Source organism: Arvicola amphibius, chromosome 8 (genome assembly GCF_903992535.2).
Source record: "Arvicola amphibius chromosome 8, mArvAmp1.2, whole genome shotgun sequence".
Lineage (NCBI taxonomy): Eukaryota > Metazoa > Chordata > Mammalia > Rodentia > Cricetidae > Arvicola > Arvicola amphibius.
Genome location: NC_052054.1, coordinates 64793913 through 64801305, shown reverse-complemented (window position 1 = coordinate 64801305; position 7393 = coordinate 64793913). Strand labels below are relative to the sequence as shown.

At 43.1% G+C, this 7393-nt stretch overlaps 1 pseudogene; it reads left to right on the top strand.

Moving 5' to 3' along the window:
* Positions 1 to 424: 424 nt before the first annotated feature.
* LOC119822039 lies at positions 425 to 524 on the top strand (annotated as a pseudogene).
* The last annotated feature ends 6869 nt before the right edge of the window (positions 525 to 7393 follow it).

The window sequence follows — 7393 nt, the reverse complement described above, 5'->3', positions numbered from 1 at the left end:
CTGAAGACAGGAGACCCCATCTAAAAGGGGCTGCATGGATAGACAGCTCAGTCATGAGGACCATGAGTGCTGCTCTTCTAGACGACTGAGTTTAACACCCAGGACCCACATATGCTGGCGGCTCACAGCTTCTGGGAACAGGGGATGGATCCAATGCCCTCTTCTGGCCTCTGGAGCAGCTCCTCCCATACACATACGAACTTAAAAGCTATAAATAAGCAGCGGCTGGAGAACTGGCTCAGTGGTTAAGAGAACTTGCTGTTCTTGTGAGGAACTCAGGTTCGATTCCCAGCATTCACGTGGAGGCTCACCACTCCCTCAGGCATGCACGTGGTGCACAGACATGTGTGTAGGCAAAACACTCTAATGAGAAAAATAAATCTAAAAAAATATAAACAAATGAATTTTTTAAAAGAGGTTGTTCTTGCTTTGGCAGCACGTATACTAAAATTAAAATGATACAGAGATTAGCATGGCCCCTGCACAAGGACAACATGCAAATTCATGAAGCATTCCATTTTTATGTAAAATAAATGAAAAGAAGTCATTTAAAAAAAGAGGCTGGAGAGACTGCTCTTGTAGAGATCCTGAGTTCAGTTTCCAGCAACCACATGGTGGCTCACAGCCATCTGGTGCCCTCTTCTGGCATGCAAGCATAGATGCAGGCAGAACACTGTAATAAATAAAATCTTTTTTTAAGATTTTTTTTAAAAGATGAAAGCAGGCTGACTCTTCAGAAACATCAATAATGAAGGAAATGTCTGTATAAAACTGTCAATGTAGCTTGGCGGTGGTGGTGCACGCCTTTAATCCCAGCACTCGGGAGGCAGAGGCAGGCGGATCTCTGTGAGTTCGAGGCCAGCCTGGTCTACAAGAGCTAGTTCCAGGGCAGGCTCTAAAAAAGCTGCAGAGAAACCCTGTCTCGAAAAAAAAAAAAAAAACTGTCAATGTCATTTAAAAGAAAAAGAAAAAATGTAAAAGCAAAAAGCAGGGCTCAATAAGATGACCTGGTGGGTGAAAATATTTGCTGCCAAGCTTGATGATCTGAGTTCAATCCTTGCATTCCCTCCTTCCCCCATTCTCCTCCTCTCAATCTTTCCCATCCTTCTCTCTCTCCTTAACTAAAAATGTTGAATGCCTGTAAGTGCCTGTATCCTCTGACAGCACTGGGTATCTCTGACGTTTGGGTCCATGGTGCAATGACCTCACAAATATTTTCTAAGTAAACAGTTGGTAGAATTTATTAGGTTGTGGGTTTTAAAAGTTTTGTTGTTGTTGTTTCTTTTCTTTTCTTGAAAAAAAATGGGGTCTCCCCGTGTGGCCCAGAGTGACCTTTGGCCCCAGCTCCCTTAGAGCTGGTGTTACTGGTAGCTTTTCTTTATCCCTCTGTGTGGCGAAGGATCAAGGATCATAGCATGAGCCCTTGTTAATCTCCTCAAGTGCTGACTGACCTTGTGAATCGGCTTTACTCTCCTCAGCTGATGCCTGACTTGAGGTAATTAAGACCCCTCCCCCCCCCACAAAGCAATGACCTTGAATTTGCACTTGATCATGTTTTATTAAGGTCTCCACACTCCTCTGCAGCTTAAGCCTTTGCTCCTTACGATTTCTATTTATCTTACTTAACTAACTGCGCCCAGGAATGAGTGAGTCACTTCGTGGTTTATAGGATACTTTAAGAGGCTCATAGACTCTTTTAAGGCTTGTTCTCTGTTTTCTCTTGCTCCGTTCCATCGCCCCCTACTGAGTTACAACGTCCTCTGCAAGTCAGAGCCCTGCTACGTTTGGCCCTCCAGACAAAAATGCCAGAAAATGTCTATAAAGTCCAGAGTGTGGCTGAAGCCCGGGTTTGATCCCAGCATCTCAGAAATTACGCAAAATTGCAAATAAGGACTCAGAAAGGGGTGTACTTCTACATCCCATAAGAAAACAGTTCACGCTGGGCTGTGATGATGCATACCTTTAATCCCAGCACTCAGGAGGTAGAGGAAGATGGATCTCTGTGAGTTCAAGGCTAGCCTGGTCTGCAGAGCGAATTTCAGGACTGGTTCCATAGCTACTGAGAAACTCTGCCTTGAAAAACCAAAGAAAGAAAGAAAGAAAGAGAGAGAGAGAGAGAGAGAGACGGATGGAGGGAGGGAGGGAGGGGGGGAGGGAGGGAGGAAGGAAGGAAGAAAGAAAGGAAGGAAGAAAGGAATCACTTGCCTGCGTAGAGCTAGCTCTGTAACTCAAGCTTCAATTTGATTGCATGAAAAAGATATCTTCATTGTGTGATTATTATTATTATTATTATTGCTTTTTAAATTTTTATTTATTTATTTCTTATGTGTATTGGTGTTTTGCTTGCATGAGGGTATCAGATCTTGGAGTTGCAAATAGATGGGAGCTGCCATGCTGGTGCTGGGAATTAATTCCAGGTACTTTGGAAGAGTAGCCAGTGCTCTTAACCACTGAGCCATCTCTCTAACCCCTAATTATTCCTTTTTCTAACACTGGGAAATCAAACCTATGGTCTTATGCTTGAAAAGCAAGCACTCTACCAACTGAACTTTGTGTCCAGTTTTAATTAACTAATTAATTAATTTTGAGAGAGAATCTCTCTATGTAGCCTTGGCTGTTCTGGAACTCACTATATAGACTAGGCTGACCTCAAACTCATAGACATCCACCAGCTTTACAGTTATATTACAAGTCTGGTGGACCTGTGTGTTTATTGGGGTTACTAACAGGAACATGAGTGACAGGCTCCATAGCTACTGAGAAACCCTGTCCTGAAAAACCAATAGAAGAAGAAGAAGAAGAAGAAGAAGAAGAAGAAGAAGAAGAAGAAGAAGAAGAAGAAGAAGAAGAAGAAGAAGAGAACAAGAAGAAGAAGAACAAGAAGAAGAACAAGAAGAAGAACAAGAAGAAGAAGAACAAGAACCCCCAAAAATCAAAACAAAACCCGACTTCGACTTCAGCATGGGTGCTTACTCATGAAACCTGCAGCTCTCTGTAGGACCTGCCACCTGCTGAGGATTAGGACAAGACAGAGAACCTCTGCAGGCTAGTGGCCTCCTTGAGCAGTAGGCGTACATTTGGCGCTTAGATAGAATATGCAAGCAAAACACTCATACACCTAAAGTAAATAAATAAGCATTTTACTTTATTTGCTTTCTCAAGACAGGATTGGTTTTTCTGTGTAATATCTTTGCTGTCCTGGAACTTCGTCTGTAGACCAGGCTGACCTCAAACTCACAGAGATCCACCTGCTTCTGCCTCCTGAGTGCCAGGAGTAAAAGTGTGTGCCACCATGTTCGGCTGAGATGGCTCAGAGGTTAAGAGCACTGGCTGTTTTTCCGGAGAACCTGAGTTCAATTCCCAGCAACCACATGTGGTTTACAACCATCTGTAATGAGATCTGGTGCCCTCTTACGGCTTTACGCATTCATGCACACAGAACACTGTATTCATAATAAATACATAAAAAAAATTAAAAGAGTGGATGGATACGTCTCTTGCAGAGGACCTAAACACACACACACACACACACACACACACACACACACACACACACACACACACACACACACACACACACGAGCCCTTAAACTCCAACTCCAGGGATCTAGTGCCCTCTTCTGGCCTTGACTGGTCACTACACTCACAGGGACATACCTAGATCTCACAGACACACATGCATGCATACACACAATAAAAACAAAAAGAAATCATGCCGGGCGGTGGTGGTGCTTGCCTTTAATCCAAGCACTCAGGAGGCAGAGGCAGGTGAGTTCGAGACCAGGTCTACAAGAGCTAGTTCCAGAACAGGCTCCAAAGCTACAGAGAAACCCTGTCTCATAAAACCCCCCAAAAAAAATCATTTTAAAAATGGGCTAAGAAATGAACAAAGAGTTCTCAGAAGAACAAATATTTTTTTAATGTTTAATTTCTTCAACCATTGGGGGAAATGCAAATTAAAACTACTTTGAGATTTTTTTAAAAAGATTTATTTATTATGTATATAGTGTTCTGCCTGCAGGCCAGAAGAGGGTACTAGCTCTCATTATAGATGATTGTGAGCCATGTGGGTGCTGGGAATTGAACTAGGAACCTCTGGGACTGCTACTAGTGCTCTTAACCTCTGAGCCATCTCTCCAGCCCCTACTTTGAGATTTTATCTCACTCCAGTGAGAATGGCTATCACCTAAACAAACAAATGAATGAATAAATGAATTAATTAATTGATGACAGCAAATGCTGGTGAGGATGTGGGAAAATGAGAATTTTTATTCATTGTTGGCAGTGTAAAGTGTGTAGCCACCATGTAAATCAATCTGAAACCTTCTTTTTAAAAAATAGAGCTATAATATTATGGCTGTGTAACTCCTAGGTGTGTCCTCGAAGGATTCTAGATTCTACCAGGAAGATACTTGCTTCTCCATGTTCACTGCTGCTCTATGCACAACGGCCAGGAAACATGACCAGTACAGCTGTCCATCAACTCACGAATGAATCATGAAAATGTGCTACCTACCCACCATGAAATTCTTTGGAGCTGCGAAGAAAAGTAAAATTGTGAAATTTCAGGAAGATGGCTAAAGGATGAAAAAATGTTAAGTGAGGCACTAGGTAGGCTCAGAAAGACTAATACTGAATGTTTGCTTTCATATGCAGATCCTGCTTTCTCAAACACACACTCATACATACATTTATGTGGGAGTGTGTCTGTAGAGCCAAGGAAACTAGAAAGGGGTTTTAAGGGAGGAGGGACCTTTAAAGGCCCCTATGATAAGAAAATGAAGGGGGCAGGAGAGATGGCTCGGCAGCTAAGAACACTGGCTGCTCTTCCAGAGGACCCAGGTTCTAATCCCAGTACCCACATGGCAGCTCACAGCTGTCTGTTACTTCAGTTCTAGGGGATCTGATACCTTTGCACCAATACACATAAAATAAAGTTAGATTAGAGAGAGAGAGAGAGAGAGAGAGAGAGAGAGAGAGAGAGAGAGAGAGAGAGAGAGAAGGAAAGAAAGAAGATGATGAAGGGAGATAACTGATAGTGGAAAGATTCAGGGGAGATGGAAAAGAGAAGAGCAGAGAATCAACCAAAACTAAGGATGTACAAAAAGCCATAAAGAAGCTGGAGAGATGGCACAGTGGTTAAGAGCACTAGTAGCAGTCCCAGAGGTTCCTAGTTCAATTCCCAGCATCCATGTGGCAGCTCACAACTGAACTGTCTGTAACTCCAGTTCCGGGGGATCTGGCATCCTCACACAGACTTACATGCAGGCAAAAACACCAATGCACATGAAATAAATTAAAAGAAAAAACAGGGGAAAAAAAGCCATGAGAGTATCAGGCATGGTGGTACACTGCTTTAGTCCCAGCACTTGGGAGGCAGAAGGCAGAGAGTTCGAGGCCAGCCTTGTCTACAAGAGTTTCAGGACATCCAGGGCTACACAGAGAAGCCTTATTTTGAAAAACAAAACAACAACAACAACAACAAAACTGTAAAGGAAATGGAAATTTGCTAAGCTGATTTCAAACAAAAGCTTTAAACAGATTAAACAAAAGTGCTGCATGAATGAAAAACTTGTCCCAGCCGGGCGGTGGTGGCGCACGCCTTTAATCCCAGCACTCGGGAGGCAGAGGCAGGTGGATCTCTGAGTTCGAGGCCAGCCTGGTCTACAAGAGCTAGTTCCAGGACAGGCTCTAGAAACTACAGGGAAACCCTGTCTTGAAAAAACCAAAAAAAAAAAAAAAAAAAAAAAAAAAAAAAAAAAAAAAAGAAAAACTTGTCCCAGAACAGGGTTACTAAATGGAAGATTCTTGTGTTCAGTGTGCGATACTTCCTCATGAGTCACCCAGGAAAGTCCCTTATACCCCCCAAACAATACAGGCTATTGATATTACTACTATTTACTATTTATTGCCTACCAGAATTAGGGTAAGATCCTATTTCTGGGTTTTTTTAATTTTTTTATTATTATTATTATTATTATTATTGGTTTTTCGAGACAGGGTTTCTCTGTGGCTTGTCTCTAGCTTTGGAGCCTGTCCTGGAACTAGCTCTTGTAGACTAGGCTGGCCTTGAACTCACAGAGGTCCACCTGCCTCTGCCTCCTGAGTGCTGGGATTAAAGGCGTGCACCACCACCACCCAGACAAGATCCTATTTCTGAAGACACCACATACTCTTGGTCCAGGACATAGAGAAAGCAATCTGAAACTGGATTGGAAGCTACAGCTTTGCTAGCTCACCATCAGAGTCTTCCCTGTTGCCTAACCAGAGTCCTCCCTGCTAGCTCACCATCAGAGGAGTCCTCCGTGTTGGCTGCTGGGGGAGAAAAGCAGTGGTTTCCCTCAACTGTGGACTGTGCATGTAACACTATTGATTGACTGGGAGAGATGTGCCCACTGGTGAAATGGTAGCAAGTCTGTTGTTTTTAAATTTTATTTATTAATTGTATGTATATGAGTGCTCTGTCCTCATGTACAGCTTTATGCCAGAAGAGGGCAGCAGATCTCACTCTAGATGGTTGTGAGCCACCATGTAGTTGTTGGGACTTGAACTCAGGACTTCTGGAAGAGCAGCAAGTACTCTTAAATGGTGAGTCATCTCTCCAGCCCAGCAAGCCTATTTTGGGGCGTCCAGCTGTTTTCTGATTAGATATGGGGCCTGTTTCATAGCAGGAAACTGGCATCAGATAGTTTCACACCAGTCAAAAGCCTATGGCTGGGGAGGTTATAGGCCCTAGTAGGAAGTTACCACTGTTGTTTTGTTTAGGAAGTATGAGATGCCAAGCTGCATTCTGAATAACTATGCTCATAGATTAGCACTATTGTGTGCTTCCATCAGAGAAGTGGGGGCGTTACTACTGAGACTCATAACTCAACATAGTTTACTGTTGAGTGCTCAACCCTAAAGGAACAAGGCTCACAGCAGAGGAAGAAAAGATGCCAGAGCCCAAGGAACAGTAGAGTGTTGTGGGATTTCTAGGTGTGGTATGGCTGTGACATTCTGCAGTCGTGATTACCTACACAAAACCTGTACCAGATGAGCCTGGTCACATAAGAGCATGGCGCTTGTAAGATAACCATATTTACAGGCAGTGAATGTTGATGGGGGAAGGTGTCACCTTGATACAAGCTAGAGCCGTGGTTCTCAACCTTTCTCACGCCGCAGTACTTTAATCAAATTCCTCATGTGGTGACCCCCAACCATAAAATTATTTTTGTTACTACAAGTATAATTTTGCTGCTGTTATGAATTGTAATGTAAATACATGTGTTTTCCGGTGGTTTTAGGAGAGTCCTGTGAAACATCGTTTGACACTTCCCCGACCCCCAGGGTTGCAAACCATAGATTAAGAACTGCTGAGGTACAGTCATCTGGAAAGAAGGAATCTTTTGTT